Source organism: Lycorma delicatula, chromosome 5, assembly GCF_047948215.1.
Source record: "Lycorma delicatula isolate Av1 chromosome 5, ASM4794821v1, whole genome shotgun sequence".
Taxonomy (NCBI): Eukaryota; Metazoa; Arthropoda; class Insecta; order Hemiptera; family Fulgoridae; genus Lycorma; species Lycorma delicatula.
Window position 1 is genome coordinate 148826506 of NC_134459.1, and position 21278 is coordinate 148847783.

Genomic DNA, 21278 nt, shown 5'->3' on the forward strand with positions numbered 1-21278 from the left:
GAAGATATACAAAAGTTTCCTAGAATTAGAAAACTCCTTGCACATATGGCGACGGCTGAACAACGAGCCCATGAATGGATGATACGTCGCAAGGATGCTGAGGTAATTAGAAGAGCAAGACGACTTGAGGGGAAGAGTAAACGGAAGGAAAGGGAGGCCAGGGAGAAATCCAAGAGACCAAGGTGAAGGAGACCTGTGAGGTCAAGGAGGAGGAGGAGGAGGCTCGGGTACTCATAAGAAAGCGTCAAAAGAGGCTCTGAAGGCTCGCTTGCGACGGGCCGTGGAGGCGGTGGCCGCGGATGGTAGTAGAGCCTCCAAAGGAAAGGAGGCCTTTAAATGAGAGGGCGAGCACTCAGACGCTCCACATGCTTTAGCAGTCAGCGTAACAAGTCTCAGTTATCAGAAGCACATAGTCAAGGATACCACAGTACTTTCAGACTGCTGTACTTTCAAGATTGCCCTACACCTATCACACTATCCGCACAAATAGACCGGTAGAGGATAATCATCCTAATATTGGTATGGTAATGAAGGTGAAAATCACCTGGATTGTTAATATTGCCATACCATTGATCTCGTACGTGAAAAGGAAATATACTGAAAAGGTTTTCAAGAAATAGATCTTTGTAAATAAGATCAGGGCGAGGGTGATCTGGAATCAGAATAGAATGAAAGTGGTGCACAGGTGAAATACCCAACACTCTACACAGGTAAATCTCTTCGCTACATTCAAAAATCTAGGTGTTCCACCTAATCTAAACCTCAGCTTGCAGAAATCAATAAATATGGACACATGCATATTGGTAAGGAAGTATATCACTTCTGACTTGGGTTGCTGAAAAATCTGTAGATTCAGGTGCTCCAGGTGTCTGTCAGTTCGGCCATATATCTACTTAAATAATTATTCCAGCATAACAAGCCAATAAATTTTTGTTTTTAGATTAAATAAATCTGTCCTTGATGGGAATAAAATAAGAATTAGGGAGTGGAACCAACAGGATTAAAGTTAATTTTTTTTAATAAAAATACAAAAAAACAGATTTATCATGGAGATTTAACAGTAAGGCATCACCTATAAACAAATCACTGATAACGATGAGAAAAATAAAAATAATTTTAATAATAAAATTTTGTTTTGTAAATATAAGTAAGAGCAAAAGCACATTATTTCTTAGAATTTAGCTCGAGTAAATTAGCTAAAATAGTTCTTTATATTCTTTAAGCTAGCAAAAATGTTTGACGTTTTCATGGTCCAAATCACTTAAAACACAGTATATAGGTGTTGTGTTAGAAAAAAATTAAATATTATTCATAATTGTGGATTCAAAAATAAAATAATGCACTTCACATAGATCATAACATTATTTTATTTTTATTTTAAATTTATAAATATCTAAAAAAAAAAAAATTTCATAAAAATCTTTTTATCCAGTCTGAAGACATCAAGAAAACAATAAATAATAGATAATATTTATCTATTATTTATTGTTTTCTTAGGATAATAAAGCTAGTTTTTCTTAATATTTTTTAGTATCCTTTACTCCTGAATGAAATTGCCCAAAATGTATAACCCAAGTGAAATACTAAAACTTGTGTTGATTGGAATGAGATTATTCCAATCAACACAAGTGTGTGAGTTTTGAGTCCAGACCCACAGAAATGAAAAAAATTGTTTTTTTTCTAACCCTTTATAGAGTTTTGAATAAGACCAAACATCATTAAAAAGTACTTATCTATACTTATAAACAAAAATTTATTTTTTTAAACTTATTTAAAATGAAAGACAATCAAAATTAATTATTTTAAATCTATAAAACATTAATTTAAATCTCTTATTTAATTGATAAAAAAATTTGTTATTTAATAAATAAAAATATCACCACTATCAAAGCATGTTTAATAATTAAGATTTTTATTTCAATAATTTTTCAATGCGATTTCAAAGTCTAACAATATTTACATATTTGGGCATGAAATATGCCTCTTATGTTAGCAACATTTTTTAATAATAAACAAGTACTGTTGTATTCTACTGGGATTTTTAAAGTAAATGTCTCAATCTGTTATCAAGAAAGTACAGAGTTCAAATCCTGGTCAGGCATGCATTTTCATATGCTGTAATATTTTCACTTCCTATTCTTACATGCAAACATCATTTAGGCATATGTAATGAATTAATCATAAAAAAACTACTTTAAAAAAATTACTCAAAACAAATTTTACCAATTGATTTTCTAAATTACACAGTAAATTTAAAAAAAAGGGTTTTATCAGACTGATCACCTCAATAGGTTAGGCTGTACTCATCTGTGATACTGAAGCTTTTGGGTTTGGTTTCAGGCTCAGTTCTAGAAAATATCTATGTAATCAGTAATAACAGTGTTAATATACACAAAATGGTTGTATTATCTATTAATACAAATTGGCGTACTCTATTGACTAATTCTGTTACCAAAGAATGAACATAATTAGTTTAAAAACATCCACCTAGCTGTTTTTAAAAAAAATAGTTCTTTACAAGGTAGATTTTTGTCAATAGTAACTTCTCTTCATAGCTGAATAGAAACTAATTAACACTTATACGTATATCAAGGAACTAACTTTATTTTCAGAGTAGTTGGTCATTTAACATTATAAATAATAATATTAATAGAAATCCTTGAACCTAATTATTTATAAGTAATGTTTTATTTTTTAAATATTTACAATATTAATAAAAAAATTAACTTGTACATGCTAAATTTTTTTGTAAGAAAATATCTCTTTCTCTAGTTATTTGGTTTAGTTTAGTTTTTTATCTCTTTCTAGAATTAAAAATTATCAACAAAATGTTAACACAATTGAAAATTATTAATAAACTTATATAAATTCGTATTTGCTGCTTAAAAAATGGTTAATTTTTATTTTATTTTTTCCTGGGCAATAAGTGCTTCTGCATTACCATCGCCCAGACATGAGTAAACAAAATTCTGAAATTTCATTTATTTTACTTTTTATTTTATTTTATTGGGAGGAAGCTGTTTAACATATATATATATATATATATATATATATATATATATATATCATATGGATGAAGAAAATAATGGGTGTATTTCTGGCATCTTTTTCCAATCTCAATTTATTCTTTATTTTTTTGTTTATAATAAATAAATAAAAAAACAGGTGTTTACCAAAAGATAATTTCTAAAAATCGAACAAATACATAATACAAAACAACGTGACTTGTTGATTTACCCAAACCATGGATTTCAATTGTATGAAAGAAACATAGGAACTTTACAACAAGCTGTCTAAAAGAGTTAAAAAACTTTCTTTCCTTTTGACAATTTAAAACTTGTTTAAAGAGCGTGCAAGTTAATAGTAAGAATGTGTTATTGTGAGTACTACCATTAGCCAATTTTATTGATGTTCTAGTTACATAATTTTTTTAATTTTATATCAAAATTCTGAAATTTCATTTATTTTTTGATATTGTGAGAGTTTACTCTAAAGGTTTTTGGAGTAACAGTAGGCATATTATTTGATCACGTAAAATACTATCTATGAATGTTAACTACTTTCCATGAGTTGTAAAATGATATACAAATAATGTGTATATTTATTACCATATTTATTTTTTTAATTAATGTCAAGTCAGTTGTGGCAATTATCTACTATTAAATTAATGTTTTATGACAATAAATTTATATCTCATACAATTAATACAATAATTCTTTTTACCATAGTTATATTTCTTCAGATCCAGACCATAGTAATTTATACAACCTGTAATTCAAACACGTGTACTAAAACAGATGATGTGAGATATCAATGGTTGGTTTGTCAAACAAAGTTTAAAAAAGAATAAGGACAATGTGTGCTTGCTACTTGTCATTCAAAAAAAATAATACATGTTTAACTTACCTCCTGTAGGAAATTTGTAATTTATTATTGAAATTAAAAACTTCAGAATTCAAATTTAATGCCCAATTAAAACAAAAACTTACTACTTTCAATGAATATATAGTATTAAAACAAACAATTATTAAAAAAAGAACTTTTCTACTTTTTACTATTTACTATTAACTAACTATTAGCAACTATAATACTAATACTATAGTATTAGCATACTATACTATACTATACTAATATTAGTATAAATTACTTACTATATATAAATAAAGTATAAATTTACTTAATATAGATTTATACTAACAGTATAGTTAGTATAAATTACTAACTTACATTACTTATATAAATTATTATAATATTCTAATATTAGTATACTAATACTAGTATTAGTAATATTATTAGCATAGTATACTACATACTACATAGTATACTCATTTTTCAATTTATGTAACCTCAGCATATATATTTACATACGATTAATAAGGAAGGTGAGATGGTAGGTAAAAAAATTATGAACCCTTGTTGGAAATCAAACCTAACACCAACTAATCTAGAAGCTAGTTTGTTAACAACAGGCCAGCCAGTACTATAGAATTCATACCATAAATTAACTTAAATAACTAACAAATTTAAATATAAAATTAACATAATTAACAAACCATTTCTTCAAAAAAAGTTATTAAAAAAAAAATCACTTAAGTTTTGCTTTCTTTCATGTAACTTCATCTTGCAGTTAACAAAACTAGAAAAACAAAATATTTGAGGAAAACCAAGGAAAGTTGTACGAGGTTTGTCCCAAAAGTAAGTGTACTGATTTCATATTTATTTATCTATTGGACTTACCTGAAATTACAAGTTATCTCCTTCGAAGCATGACCCTTGGGAAGTTACACATCGATTCCAACGTTTCTTCCACTGCTCATAGCAGTACCGGAGTCATTTTCCTGAAGTGTGAGTAGCTTTTTTTTTTTAAGTTCTCATCGTCCCGAAATGATGACCCTTCAACTTAGAGAAGAGAGGTAGAAATCGCATACAGGTAGATCTGGGCTATAGGGATGCTGTGGAAGTAATGGAATGTTTTGCTTTGCCAAAAACTCTTGAATTTAAAGTGAAATGAGCTGATGCATTGTCATGGTGCAACATCCAAATCATATGTAATATCTATTCGGACTCGCTGAATCCATTTTCAAAGGCATTCCAAGACATCTTTGTAAACGGTGCTATTAACTGTCTGTACTGGAGATACAAATCCTTTATGCACAATGCACAGCTCGCACCACTTCCACATTTTCATTGTTTGTTGAGGTTGGTCTTCCAGAATGAGGATAGTCAACATTTTCTCGGTCCTCTTTTAAAGCCTTGTGCCACTTAAAAACCACAGTTCTCAACAGAGTGGCATCTTCATAAGCTTTGATTGAAGAATCAAATGTTTCTGTTGCAGACTTGTTGAGTTTCACACAAAATTTGATAGAGTAACGTTGTTCAATATTTTCCTACATTGCAAACGTAACGAGGTTATAAAACACGACTACACACAAACAGCAGTAACACACGACTGACAACTGATCCAGTTTAAACAAGTTTGTGCCCTTAACAACTACTAAAAGAGCTGCTGCCCTCTTTCAGGAATCATTCCTTAGTCTGGCTCTCAACAGATACCGCTCCGATATGGTTGCACCTTCAGTCAAGAGCTACTATGTATCACTGAGCACTCAAGCTCCCTCACAACGGCAAGGTCTCATGATTCATAGAGGGAGATTAAATAAATATAAACACTTAATTTTAGCTGTGTGGAATCTTAGAGTGTGTGTGGATCTTGGACTGGGTGTGGACCTTGGACTGGGTGTGGATTCTTGTCCTACTGTCTAATCATGGACTAGTGTCGATTGTTGGACTGGATCTGGAAAAAAGGAAAAAATTATTTAATTTTCAAAAACTTCTATACTATAAAAAATTTTATACATACACATATATACCGCTGTTGAATTACATTATAAATATATAAATTTATATATCGCTGTTCTATGTATGTTTCATAGAATTCTCTCCAGAAATGATTAAATTAAATTATAATTAATTTACTTCAGTTTAGTGATTTCCTTCAATTGGTTTTTGCAAAGAAGCGATGACAGTGAGGCCTCTCCACCAAAGGGCTACCCTCGCTGGTGAGAACATTAATATAAGTTATCGTTACTCAAATTAAGAAGTACAAGTAGAGCAATAAAAAACGTTTCTTACCTTTTTACCTATTAAATATCACTGATATTTAATAGCTAAAAATAATTGATCCAAAAAAAATCCTACAATCGAATAAATGTTTGTTTTTACGGAGTCATCTTCTTTTTAGGAGGACAATTTATAATTTTTTTATTGGAACGATATATCATTTTTTCACATAAATATTTTACATTGCAGATATCTTGACGATATCTGTGAATATATTCTCTGTCTAACATATGCCTAGCCACTTTATACTTGTAATTATTTTTATTATTTTGTAGTTTTCCTTAGACAATTTTAAAAAAATTTTAATTTTTATCATAATTATGGTTATTCATTTCCATAGTAACGCAAATGAATAAAAAATATCTTAACAATGTAAATAATTTAGTCATCCAAATATGTTTATACATCTGTTTGATAATAAAAGAAAAAAAAAAAAAAAAGTATTTTTCATATAAAAAAATGATTTTCCTGCATAATAATCACTATTCCATACCATATTCCACCACAATTACCCAACCCACCAATCACCTTTCACTCATTGACTTCTACGATCACACTCTAATATAACCTAACTTTGCTCAGTCTTCTTGGAAATTTACCTTTTTTCCCTATACATGTTGGACGGAAGATTTGAAATTTTTTGTGTATAAATAAGTGTAAAGCTTATCACATGCGCAAAAACTGGTCGGTTACATACAAGTTAAAGTGAAAATAATTATTTTGTAATTCTTTTTGTCTTCATTCTTTTGACTGGTTTGATGCAGCTCTCCAAGATTCCCTATCTAGTGCTAGTTGTTTCATTTCGGTATACCCCCTACATCCCACATCCCTAACAATTTGTTTTACATATTCCAAACGTTGCCTGCTTACACAATTTTTCCTTCTACCTGACCCTCTGATATAAAAACCGACTATTCCAGGATGCCTTAATATGTAGCCTATAAGTCTATCTCTTCTTTTAACTATATTTATCCAAATGCTGCTTTCTTCATCTATTTGCCGCAATGCCTCTTCATTTGTCACTTTATCCACCCATCTGATTTTTAACATTCTCCTATAGAACCACATTTCAAAAGCTTCTAATCTTTTCTTCTCAGGTACTCCGATCGTCCAAGTTTCACTTCCATATAAAGCTACGCTCCAAACATATATTATCAAAAATCTTTTCCTGACCTTTAAATTAATTTTTGTTGTAAACAAGTTATATTTCTGACTGAAGGCTCGTTTCGCCTGTGCTATTCGGCATTTTATATCGCTCCTGCTTTGTCCATCTTTAGTAATTCTACTTCCCAAGTAACAAAATTCTTCTACCTCCATAATCTTTTCTCTTCCTATTTTTACATTCAGTGGGCCCAATGATTTTGCGGTTAATGAGCAATATTATTTTTACAGTTATATAAAAACTAACTTTCATGCAAACCAAATCAGATTAAAAATTAAAATGACGTTTTTTAACCTTGAATTTCAATTTTAATATTTTAAAGCCTTTTTTCATTTAAGTTAAAAGAAATCCTCTGATTAAGGCAAAAATGTAGTATAAAACATTTCAATTAAAAAAAATGTTACATAAATTTTTAATTTGTTTCAATCTGTTGCCAAAATTAATTATTTTGGTGTCAGTAAAAATGTATTAATAGAATTTCATTACGCTAAGCTGTGAGAACAAGAGATACTAATCTACTTTTAACAATCCTGTTATTAAGTCTCCATTAACTACTAAGGATTATTATATACTGTACCCTAGCAACCAGAAAAAATAAATAAAGAAAAAAGATATTTGCGCAATTTAAAGACTTTGTTATAAACAAACTTATACTGACAAGTTACAAGAAAGAATCATTAATTATACCCGTACAGCATCTACTGACAGCTGGAAATTTAAAATCACAAAAGGACAAAAAGAATTCTGTCACAGACTAATTTTTAAAAAAAGTTACAGTATCACTTCGATTAGCTTTCCATTTTAACAATGCAACAGACATGAATTTCTAGAACACTTTTCATTTATTATATAGCTTGTATATATCTTAAATTAACATAAAAATATAATTAATAGTATTAATTTACACATCTAAAACTAAAATATTGTCCTCGAACTAGAATAGAAATTGAATAAAATTTAATTCTAAATTTACTTAACTGCTCAACAAAAATCTTTCACAATTACAATTTCACAATAAATTTCAAAATAAATTCAAAATCTTTTACATTCTAGATTTATTTTTAAATAATTCAAAACAAGTGAATACTTAAAATTTAAGTCAAATTTAATGATATGGATCTAAAATAAGAACATAATTAATTACCAGACACCAGGAAAAGTGTAACTTTACTGCCCATACATCTTACGGTATAAATTTATAAACAACATTTTTGAGGTAGGAAATGTCAACTTGCAATAAACTATAACTTAGCATGTGAAGGAAAACTTTCATAATGTAATAAGAAAGACCTACAATAACAAAAATAGTTATTGATAATAAAATAATAAATAAGTCAAATTTGTATTTTAATCAACTTTAAAAAAGGAGGTTCTCAATTTTATCTTTATGGGTTTTCGTATGTAACAAAGTATTCTTCATTAAACTGACAATTTTTAGATCATTAATTTTTTATTTTGCAATGAAAGACGACCAGAGGAAAGTTTCACTGGTCCTCTTATTAATTTCCCCAGGTATTGATAATTTGAAGAGGTTTTTTTTAAAAAAAACTTTACACTGTCTACAATAATGATTTTAAGGTAATATTTACCATTATCATAAAAATTTAAGAATAAAAAAAAGTTAAAATTCTAAAAAATTAGTTAATTAGTTAAAAAGTCTAAAAAGTTATGTTTTTAAATTTAGTTTTACTTTTATTTCTAACAGCTCTTTTTTTTCAGACATAACTGATTGTAATGCAGAGTATTAAACATATCAACTTAACATATAAGAATATGCTTTTTGTTACATTCTTTAATATACCCAAATTGTAAGTTATACAACAACCCTTCTAATAAAGATGACTCAGATCATAGAGAACCACAAAAATTACGTGATATAATATTTAGAATTAGAATTATACAACGTATGCAGTAAAATAATAAAGTACAACTCATATCCTGGAGGCAATTTATCATATTATATTTATTTAAATTGTCTCTTTTTGTAAATATAAATGATAAATTCCCTCCAGGATATGAGTTTTCAATGTCAATGCTAAAAACAAATTAAAATAAAAAGATATCTAAAAAAAGGAAAATAGAACCACTACAAAGAATGACACATAAATGACATCGTAGAATTTCAATAGAAATACAAAAATATAAAATATAAATGCAGAAAAATATATACAGATATATTTTTAATACATTATATATACCTAGAACAACTGACATGAAAAAATTAATTAAAAAATAATAATTCTGTTAACTCTATACTTACAGGGGAGTATATGTCGAAAGCTACTTTTTTAAATATTAACTTACAGTTAAAATTATTTGTCTTTAAGTTTACAAGAGTTATGAGTAATGTGTAGCATAATTTTCAACCCCAAATGATTACTTACAACCCCAGCATTCAAGTTCTCCAAAACCGAAAAAGTTTAAGCAATCTCCGTACTAGAGTCGAAAAATGTTGCCTGCCGTTTTTTGGGACGAAAAGGGCGTCATTTTGGTTGATTTCATCGAACGTTGATCAACAATTACAGCTGATGTGTACTGCGAAATGGTCATCAAACTGAGACATGCGATCCAAAATCGACGATGCGGGAACTGTCGTCCGGCGTAATCTTCCTTCACAACAACGCACATTCTCACACTGCTGCCTTAACCAAGAAGATTCAAGATTTTTGTTGAGAATTTTTTGACTATCCTCCATATAGTCCCAACCATGCACCTAATGACTACTTCCTCTTCTTGCATTTGAAAAAGTGGCTTGGTGAATAACGTTTTGATAACGACAAGGACTCAAGACTGCCATTGTCAACCGGTTCAATTCCCAGACGGCGTACTTCTATGCAAAGGGGTTAAAGAAACTTGTGCAGCGTTACGAAAAGTGCTTAGAACTGAATGGCAGATATGTGTAAAAGTGAAGCAGATACGTAGTAAACTAAAACTAAGCAAAAACCTTTTCTCACGAGTTAATTTTTTTTATGGCCCTTACTTTATGAAGACGCCTCAAAACATAAAAATAAGTGAAAATTTTGTACAACAGAAATCATTTAGATGCAGTTGATAAGCATCTGTAAAAGAAATTTAATGACATGACTCTTCTTTATATTGGAAACAAATATATGAATATGAAAAAAAAGTAACTTGCTACTTCAAGAAACATGACAGTAGTATTGATAATATTGTTAAAAATATTGGTCATGGTAAATCGGATTCTACAGATGAATAAACTGATGAAAGACTTAATGAGAATCATTTTAGTTAAAGAACCTGAAATGATTATAAAAACTAGATCATAACTGCATTAAACTGATTTTTTCTTCAAACTGTAAGGCTGCATCAATGAAATAATAGTTTAAAAAATTATTTAATAATTTCACTAACAACAAATCATACGTACAGTGGCTAACAATTAAGCAAAAACAATAGATGTAAAAATTAATGTTTGGTCAGTAATGAATAAGTTCTTTGAACTGGTAACACTAAGGATCAAGCCACTACTTCCTTTGTTAACTATTGCTATATGAATATTATTGAATAATATTTTTAAAAACCATCTAAAATAAAATACTAATAACAATATAGAAATAATTTTAAAACATGCCGTTAAAATAGAATAACATTATTTTTCATTTAAAGAACAGATATATTTTACTTTTCAGTTACGCAAACCAGAACAGAAAAATTCACTGACATTGGAACTTTACAGCCATTCAACAACCAGAAAAAGTTTGTCCACATTAACATTGACTGATAACATCAATTTATCTTTGCAAACAATGTAATAATCCAAAGACAAATGACAACAATAACAGCAGTCATTAGCTAGCCTCTAATATTACTGTATCCAGTTCTTTTATTGCACACACCGTTTCTTTCTACACATTGCTCAATTTCTTATTCTACCTTAAGCTTTAATTTTATATAATTTTTAAACATGCACGACGTATTTTTGGTTGTGTATGCATGTGTGTATTAACAGTATATGTACTTATTGTATCAAAATAGTACAGGAATGATTAGTAAAGAAATCACAACTATATTGCTTTTAAAAGAGCAGTAATATAACAAACATTTAACAAATGTCCAAAAACATTCTTTACAGAAAATAAAACAAAAGTACGTTACCAAAATACTCTTTAAGATAGAAGTAAAATATATCTCTTTAATAAAAATCATAATATTCACTATTTTAAAGCTTATTGAATTTAATAAAGTTTATATATGATACAATTAAAATTACATTGCAATTTTAGAAACTAATTATAAATCTTTTGCTTTGATAAATTGGTGTAAATTATGATTTAAATTTAGATTGTTTAAAATCACTAAAATGTTACTGATTAATTCAATAATTAAATGGAAACCACTGATTGCATATTCACTTAATTTGAATAGTACTCGATTCACATTTATTAATGAGAATACAAAAGCATGAAATATTTGAATTGTATGGAACAGTGCACAAAACATTTACCAGTAATTAATAAGTTTATTTTTCTAATAACTTTTTTTAAACGACTTATAAACAAGAAGTAATTATACAAAAAACTTACCTCAAAAATATTGTACTTTTTGAGAAAATGTAATTGTCATCGCAAATTATAAACATTTCTTATTATATTTTTACTAAGACCAAAATACTGTTTGTCTTAAGTGTTTTAATTATATGTACATCATTACTTTTTTTTTTTTATTACCTTAGTAAAGAACTAAATTTATAATAATTTAATTAGTATCTTCTAAATAGTTAAATAAATCATTCTGGAAAGTATTTCAAGTGACAAGACTTTAAAAATTAAATTTTATAGATTTTTTTGTTGAAATTCTTAAGTCTGGTACTACACAAGAATTCTACAAAAATCTCAATTCAGCTCTCTTGGACTTACAAATCTATTATAATTTTATATATTAAAATACACTAGGTCCTGGCTTATTTTTTCAAGAATGATTGCTTTTAGTTAAGAGTGCATGGTAGACATATTTTATCTTCTTGTTTAGCATTATTAAGCAGCTTAGTAAACAAACACACACAGGCTAAAACAATAATCAAAGTATATAACAAACATGTCACATAACAAATGGAGCATCACTACTACAAAATAAGTTCAATCGTAGAAATTACATTCATATTTCCGCTGAAATTTTACTTTCAATTTAGAAAGGTTTTTTAAAAATATATTTCTATAACTGTTTATTTTAAAATACAACAATTTTTATTTCTGTTAAACCATTTTATCATATTAATAAAAGTATTTATGTACAATAGAAAAGGATGTTTAAGATTTTAAAGAAAAAAGGTGGATGTTTCTAAAAATAAATATTACATATAATTTTTACAAGATTTACTTACTCCTAAGTGCTACAAGCTGATGTGACCCTTGTCTCCCGAACATAGACCTGCCATCTAACTTGATCATCTGCCAGTCTTCTCAAAGTAAAAATGCCATGTGTCCTCGGGTTCGAGTGACATTATCCATTCATCAACTCTGTCATCTTCCTTTTCTTTTTCTATTGTACATTTTTCCCTACCATAATTTTCGCTTCCCATCCTCTCCTCTACCATTCTCACCCCATGACCCACGCGTCTAATTCTTCCCGATTTAATAAATCTTACAATATTTTGATTTTCTAGTATGTCATTAATTTATAAATTATTTCTCACTATCCACACTCTATTCTCACAGAATGGAGTGTCTCACTGATTTTTCTCATTATCTTTCTTTCAAAAATTCTCAGCTTTGATGCATCATTCACCATAAACACCCACATTTCAGAAACATAACATACTACAGGCCTTTCTAGAGTTTCATATAGTTTCATCTTAGTTGCTCTTGATGAGACATGTCTTAAATAACTTCATACTGGCATAAAAAACTGTTGCCCACCATTTTTCCTTGTATCTCGTCTGACACTTTTTTACTTCTACCTATAGCACACCCAAATATACAATACTCTGAACATGTTTTGCTTGATGATACCGTCAAATGGGCTTGAAGTTTATGCGCAGAATACAAAAAGTACAATTTCCAATTAGTATAATCTCTGTCTGAAAGTATAACCTCCTACTTCTATACCTCTTGCATGTCTTCTACTTGCTTATGGCAATATCTTCAATAGTTAGTCTTAGCTTCATTGTTCTTAAATCCCGCACTTCTACCAGCAGACCAAATGCCTTTCTCTACATCAGTATCGCCCTTACCATAATGATCACATCATCTGCATATGCACACTTCTACCACAGTCTGTTTATGATGAGCCCATCTTCCACAATATTTCCAACCGCCTCTCAAAGTGCTACATTAAACAAGAGAGTTGACCATGCAACCTTCTTTCTCACTCCAAACCTTAATGCGAAACACCTTCCAACAAAATTACCCATTTTCACCCTTTAACATGTTTCATCAAGGATGACAACTTAAGTTTTAATTGTATATCTTTCCAGTGTTTCTGTTAGCTTGCTCCTTCATACTATCAAAGGTTCCTTTGTAATCAGTAAAGAACAGAGCAGATCAATATCATATTCCTCACATTTTTCCATTGCTTGCCTTATAATGATATGGTCCACCATACTGCATCCCCTTCTAAAACCATACTAATAATCACTGAGATTACTTTCACCAATGCAGTAAGCCTTTATAGTAAAATATTTGTAATGATTTTACACGCTATATTTTTATATTATTTTATAAGATTTGGAGATTTTTAATAAAATTACAAAATAAGGAAAGAATAAGGCAACCAAATAGTTTCTTCCCTTCACTTTTTAATTTTTATAGAGCAGTAGGAATAAAATAAGTAAACAACATATATGAGAGAAAATTAACAATCTGGGAGGAAAAGCAAATAATTTAAGATTGTTACTGATATTATTTTGGTTGAATACAGGAATGAATTAGAAGAAATAATCAATGTTGAGTCATTTTGAATTTAAATTGGAGAAAAACAAAAGCAGTTAAAGTATTACAAAGAGAAATATAATGACATTAAATACTAATTTAGATAAACAATTTTTTTATCCATTACATAATTCATGATGTTGCACATTTACAACTTGCATACTTTTTTCTGACAAGAGATAAATTTTGTAGCGTGAGAACCCAGTACCCTCTTGAAGAAGGGCAGAAGTGTTACTACTCTGTTATAAAACTACTACTAAAACAGAAAGGTATTATAAAAGTGTGGTTAAACTTTTATAAAAATAACAATAATTTTAAAAGATATGTATTATTTTGTTTTGATAGAAAGTTATCAGATTTAATTTTACCACTATACTGTAACTGGTGAAATCTCACTAATTATTTTAACTCAATATTGCCTCTATTTCTACTATATGATCATAACATTTCATCATACATTTTCATACTCCTATAAAAATATCAAACTAAATTTATTTTCTTTATGATCATTTTGATGAAAACTCAAAAATACATAATACAAATCTTTTTTCTTAATTTTTTTTCTGATTTAAACCTTTAAGTTTAAAATGTACATATAAATAAGGTATGTGTATTTATATATAGATTTATTTTTACAAAACTGAAATACCATAATATACTTAATATAAGAAAGAAAGTACTGACCACACTCAATCTTTTCTGTAAAAAGTAATAGTTGGATTTCTCTAATTAGAAAAAACTGAAGAATAATTGTATTCTAAAGAAACATACAGTTAAAATAAATAATAATAATTAGAAATGTAAAGCATATGATCAAACATATACTCATATACTTCTATGTTAATACACTAACATTGAAGAAACCTTAAGTCATTATATCACTATCTAGTTACAATAACCAGCTATGTAAACAGTCATGTTTATTCATTAACCTCCATAATAACTGTTGCTTCACATCACATAGTGGGAAAGCGTATGATGTGTTAATTTTGAATACATCAGTGTTTATGGTATTACAATATTATATATGTATAGATATACATCATAGATTTGTGAACATTATAATGATGAAAGTCCACTTCATCAATCTCTTGCTATGTTGTCACTAAGCCAATCATGTTACCATAGTAAGAGAAACTACATGTGACCCCATTCCCATTGTAAATTCTAACAATAGTTTACTATTGACATAGTTTGCTGAATCTGTATCAATCAACTATTTACTTATTTAGATCTATATCAATATGCATCAAATTTTGAGAAACATTTGCTAATATTACAGAAAAAATTAACCTTAAAAAAATTATTGTATTAATCTGTACTCTGAATTACTGTATTTATTTCGGGTTAGTATAATAACTATTATTTTTAGGGCAAACAATGTAAAATTAGTACATAATGTGAAATAAGGTCTATAATTTTTTTTTTATTTTGCCATGAGAGCAAACAAATTAATTCTAATGTTTTAAGATTTATGAAGAGTGTATATCTCACCTCAACTGGAAATGCATTGTAAAACATATTTATAAGATCTCTATTGAGCATAAGGACAACAAAAACCATATATCTTATTAAATAATTGGTAATTGTGAGCCCGAACGTCCTCAAACTTAATCTTTTTCAAATTGAAATAAGTTGAAAAATATGTTATATAATTAATACAAATACAAGTTTCAAAAGTCGGAATAATGAAATTACCTCATTATTCTTCCTCAGAATCTGTAATGGCAGAAGCGTTGTTATCAGCTGTTTTGGGCAACTCCATCATATAGTCAGGATACAATGAAGCAAGACTGGACCATAAATGAAGTATTCGGATCTTGTAGTCCCTGTACTTTATTTTGAAAAAGAAATCTGCGAGATGCCTGTGCAAGTGGTGCTTACAGTTTCCTACCGAGGAACGTTTGAACGCACTTCTCGCCACTCTCGCTCGACTGTCTGTGTACGGGCTCCCGTGACCGGATGTATGAAATTATATTTGTGGTTCATCGCTAAGAGTTGGTAGCCCTCGTGTTGCAAACCATTATATGTCTTCCAGTAATCGTTAACAATTATTGTACCGGGAGAATATAGTTTTGCATGATTGGCAATTAGGTGGCGTGTATGGTAGCTGGTGTAGCTAACTCTACAAGGTGTTATAATGTTAAAAGTAAAAATTGTTAAACTAAATTGGTAAAAAATATCTGAAACAATAATTTGGATTTACAGGTTTACAAAAAAAGAATATCGGTTATACGGGACCGCTACTGAAATCCAATTGTTTGCCTATATAAAAATAAAATCACTACGTATTACTTATTGTACATAATTTTTATTTTTTACGTTAATCAGACTAGGTTAGCGAGCGTAGGTTATGTTTGATTAGATTATGTCGATAACGTGTAATGACGTATCGCGCACTATATCAATTTTACCTAACCAAACAACCTACGCTCGCTAAATTCGTCTAATTAACGTTAAATATACAAATTATACATATATTACCTATTTAGGTAGCCAGTGGACAGCTTCATTGTATCCTGGCTATATGATAGATTTACCCAACTACTGCCGTTACATATTCTTTGAAACTTTTATTTTTATTTATTATATAACATATTTTTCAATATACTTCAATGAAAAAGATCAAGGTTGAGGACGTTCAGGCTCACAATTACCAAATAAATTATAAAATTTATTTCTAACATTTTTATTTTCATTATTCAGTTTTCCATTATTTTACCAACACAAAATCCTCTACACTGTTCAAGAATTCTCCATCTAATCTTAAAGTAACAAAACAGAAGATAACTGTGTCAGTGTACATGTAATGAGTGCAAAAAACCGCAACTGCAATAATAGATATATATTAAAAATTTATAACAAATCTCAGTATTTATTGACAATTCTATTAAGTGAATGAACATGAACATTACACTTTAAGCCATTATAAAACTAAAACTAAACATCCAAAATGCCTGCTTTCATAAGCTTCAGATTATAGACTATAATTAACAGCATTGATAATAGATTATCTATTATCTATGATAACACATTATAGATTTACATTTTTTTGGTATTAATTGATAACTTATATAACTACCATTTAAAGAATTTGTCTAAAGGCATCTATTAACCTGTATATGCAAACGGTTTATACCCTAATATCACATTAACAGGCATAAAATACTGAAAGTAATGTAAACAAGAGGGATAACTCTTAATTATTAGCAAAAGTAGCCCAAAATTCACCACTGCAGTACATTGCAAGTATTAAGCAATTAAAAAAGGGATATCCAAAATATGAGATGAACTGTATCCTGTCTTTTATTTAAGTTCTATCATTGAACTAAATTGTTTGACAATCTAAAGTAGAGAAATTTATTTAATAATGTGTCATAATGTTAAATACCTACACAAACTTAAATAGCCACTATTAAAATCATACACCATCAGACAAACATTCATTTTATCTCATGAATGTTTCCATTATCTTCAGGTAAGAAAGAAAGAGAGTCCCTCACCAAAAGAAAAGAGTCAGATTATAAATAATTAAATATAATGATCTAAATTATATTTAAGATACTAAAAAAAAATATAAATAAATAAAATAAAATTTAAACAGACACCTAATATAATTTAGTAGTTATGCTGGCTGGTACAGACACATACAAATGATTGTTTGAAAACCAACAAAACTAGTCATTTACAAAATAATAAACAAAGTACACAAAATCTTATTGAAAGCTTACAAAACACATACTAATAAACTCAGTAATTCATGAGTACACAAATTAAATTCCAATACTATCATAATGAAAACATACATGTATTACACAAAGCAAGAAAATCAACTTCTTTGAGTCATCTAATAGAAAGAGGACACATATGCATAAACATTTATAACTACAATGTGCAACCTTTACTTATGAGGCATAAAAATTAAGATCTCGACAAGTTTGAACAGTATGATAATTACACATATAAAAAATATTTAACAATCACATCTTAAGAAACAAAACACAACATAGATTGAATACATTCTGATTACATATTTAGGGATTTCCTAACCTTTTTAAAATGGGTGCTATTAACATCAGTGTTAACAGAATCTCCACCGAAAAAAAGTGCTATTAATTGCCACCAAAAGGTCTTAAAACAACAAAGTCATTAATTTCAAAGTGATTTTCTGTTAATTTAAACTTGAATTTTTCATTACTTTTAGTAATTCAGAAAAAAATGTATAATTTATTTTTCAGCAGTAGATAAAAGCACCAGCAAAATGTGAAAAAACATTTATGTTTCACCTAAGCAATCATTATGTATTAAATAAATTTATCTAATATAATTTTGGTGATACAATTATTCCAAAAAAAATGATTTATTATCACACAAAATTATTATTTATCCTGTTTAGAAATGTTTAGAAAGTATAGACATAGATGTGCAGTTGTTATACTTGGAGTGTCTAAAGTAGTGTTGGCAGTGATTATAATACAATGGTGGGGATAATGTACCATGACAGAACATTGTGGATAACAAGAAGCAAGTTGCTTTGTTGCATTTGTGTTGTTAATCCTGCATTCTTCATTTCCACATTTTGCAAATAATATTTTTTTTTATTAGTCAATCTTCATATAAAAAGTAAATATATAAATAAAAATCTCATTAAGACAGATAATAAAGGAAAACAAACATGTTCTCTGTAGTGTACTTACATCCATGTGTGCAGCATATATTATGTTGATACTCTTTGTGCCTCCCAGCCATTCCAGCAATCCATCTCTGATTTCAGACATCAACTGAGCTTTCTGAACTTTCATGAGTAATACATTATACAGTGTCTTAAAAAATTAATAAAATTTTTATTTAATTTTCATTTTTTCTAACTTATTTTTTTTCACACATTAGCGAAATATGTTACATTATTCACTATTACTCAGCACCTTATAAGTGTCAAAAAATTATTTTTTTCTTTTCAGATTAAACTTATTTGAAAAGAGTTTGAGTTTAGATATTACATAATTTACTTGTAATTTTAGGACAAAAAAAAATATCAAAAATAAAGAAGTTAAGTGGGACAAGTATCTTGAAATAGTTTATTTTTTCCAATATCACTAAACAGATATGTACATTTAAAATGTAAATGTACACATCTGTTTAGTCTTCTGGAAGGTTAAGTTTTTTTCTTCTTACAACAGGTAGTTTTAGTCCTAGGAAGTTATCCTTCTAAAAAATATATCACTCAGCCACTCGCTAATAAGTATATTTAGTTTTAAGGTTTAAGTTAATAGATCCATATAGTTCAAAATTTAAAATAAGGTAATGTTTTTAGATTTTTTTTCCATTTCTTAATCCCAGCATAATTATTTTACCATTATATAGAAAAACTACAGAATTTTCAAGATTACTCTATCAAGTAATTTCCTTTCTTTTTTACATTTATCTGTCTAACCTTTTTCCAAACTTAGGCAGCGTAGGCCTAGCAGGTTTTTACATGCAAATTTTCATTCTGGATCCAACCTATTGGAGGACATCAACACTATATGAAATCACCATCCATTTATTGGATGGTTGATTAAATAATTAATCTTACCATATCATGGACTGGCTGCATAATTAGGCACATGAAACATGTAATAAGGATGAGAAGCTCTGCAAATAACACAAGATTAAATTTTAGTATTGCAAATCTTTAAAATACCATAGTTTTCCCATTGAGCAGAAAGAAGGATACAATTTAATAGTACACACTTCCATCAAACATTACCATGTAAAAGCAATTAACATACTTCAAATCTTCAAAGTGTTTTGAGTAATAAAACAGATTTATAAAAATAAAAACAGAGAGACTTGACAATTCTTTCTTATTTATTTAAAATAAACTTAAAATGAACTGCATAATGTATTCCAAGATTTAAATAGTTATCTACTACAATGAAAAAGTAATTATTAAAATATACACATTTTCTACTAAAATTGTCATGATTTTTATATTGAGTATATTTATGTTGATGCATTTGCATGTTGACACATTTTGAATATATTCTATTTTCAAAACGTGTACTAAATTGAAGTTGAAGCTTTGTCAAAGTGGAATAAAACAAGTGAAAATGAAATATACGAGGTGCTATCCAAAAGTTCGGGGAATTTAAATTTCGCGTGCGAACCATTGCTGGTACGACCTGCTGCCACTGTAACGTTGTGTTTTACTGCTTCGGCAAAGTTCTAAATGGCAGATTTTAAAGAGCAAAGAACCTGTATCAAATTTTGCTTCATGCTTAAAAAAACTGGTGCAGAAACCCATCGCATGCTTGTGGAAGCATTTGGTGACAATGTTATGAGTAAAAGTAAAACTTTTTTGAGGTACAAATGATTCAAAGATGGATGAATGACAGTTGATGACGATGAGTGTTCAGGAAGTCCATCAACAAGCGCAACACCGGAAAACATCACGAAAGTGTGAGAGGTTATTGTTGCAGATTGTAGACAAACAATCCATGATCTTTGTGCAATCGTACAAATGTCATATGGGTCCGTGCAACGCATCTTGTCTGACAATTTGGACATGAGACGCATTGCTGCAAAATTCGTACCGAGACTGTTGAACAGCGACCAGAAACAAAATCGTGTAGCTGTCTGTAGTGAATTGAAAAATTCAGCAAGAGATGACCCTAACTTCATCACCAACATCATAACCAGTGATGAGACATGGGTGTACGGGTATGACCCTGAAACCCTGAAACTAAGCAGCAGTCGTCGCAGTGGAAGTTGCCAAGTTCACAGCGGCCAAAAAAAGCACGCCAAGTTCGCAGCAACGTGAAGTCCATGATGATTGTTTTTCTTCGACATCAAAGGCATTATCCATAAAGAATTTGTTCCTCTTGGTCAAACAGTCAATGGGATGTTCTATTGTGAAGTTTTGAAGCGGTTACATGAAAGCAATAGGCGTAAACGTTCAGATCTGTGGGATAACAACAGCTGGGTTCTGCACCATGACAACACGCCTGCGCACACATCGCTAGCCATTTGGAATTTCTTGGCTTCCAAAAAGACGGTAGTGATTCCCCACCCACCCTATTCGCCTGACCTTGCCCCATGCGACTTTTTTCTTTCCGAAAATAAAATTT

At 29.1% G+C, this 21278-nt stretch overlaps 1 protein-coding gene across 1 annotated transcript in view; it reads left to right on the forward strand.

Moving 5' to 3' along the window:
- LOC142325477 (neuronal acetylcholine receptor subunit alpha-7-like) overlaps positions 1 to 21278 on the forward strand; it is a 909238-nt gene that overhangs the window by 859631 nt on the left and 28329 nt on the right. The window lies entirely within an intron of this gene.